Source organism: Notothenia coriiceps, unplaced genomic scaffold, assembly GCF_000735185.1.
Source record: "Notothenia coriiceps isolate Sejong01 unplaced genomic scaffold, NC01 NC01_scaffold00015641, whole genome shotgun sequence".
In the NCBI taxonomy this organism is placed as follows: domain Eukaryota; kingdom Metazoa; phylum Chordata; class Actinopteri; order Perciformes; family Nototheniidae; genus Notothenia; species Notothenia coriiceps.
The window spans coordinates 42050-42713 of record NW_011348342.1 but is presented as its reverse complement, the minus strand read 5'-3'; positions in this window follow the sequence as shown (position 1 = coordinate 42713).

The following is a 664-nucleotide window of genomic DNA, read 5'->3' as shown; positions in this document are numbered from 1 at the left end:
TGAACAAAAATATAAACGCAACACTTTTGTTTTTGCTCCCATTTTTCATGAGATGAACTCAAAGATCTAAAACATTTTCTATATACACAAAATAACCATTTCTCTCAAATATTGTTCACAAATCTGAAAAAATCTGTGAGAGTGAGCACTTCTCCTTTGTCGAGATAATCCATCCCACCTCACAGGTGTGGCATATCAAGATGCTGATTAGACAGCATGATTATTGCACAGGTGTGCCTTAGGCTGGCCACAATAAAAGGCCACTCTGAAACGTGCAGTTTTGCTTTATTGGGGGGGTCTGGGGGGGTCCGAAAACCAGTCAGGTTTAACCCTAACCCTGAAAACCAGTCAGGTTTAACCCTAACCCTGAAAACCAGTCAGGTTTAACCCTAACCCTGAAAACCAGTCAGGCTTAACCCTAACCCTAACATGTCAGTGGGTGACATGTTGTGAACAATATTTGAGAGAAATGGTTATTTTGTGTTTATAGAAAATGTTTTAGATCTTTGAGTTCATCTCATGAAAAATGGGAGCAAAAACAAAAGTGTTGCGTTTATATTTTTGTTCAGTGTAGTTTACAGAGAGTTAATCAACATATTGGGGAAGATAACATAAACATCTGGGAACACTGGAGATAGCCCCAACGTCTGGAGACGCTGAATCA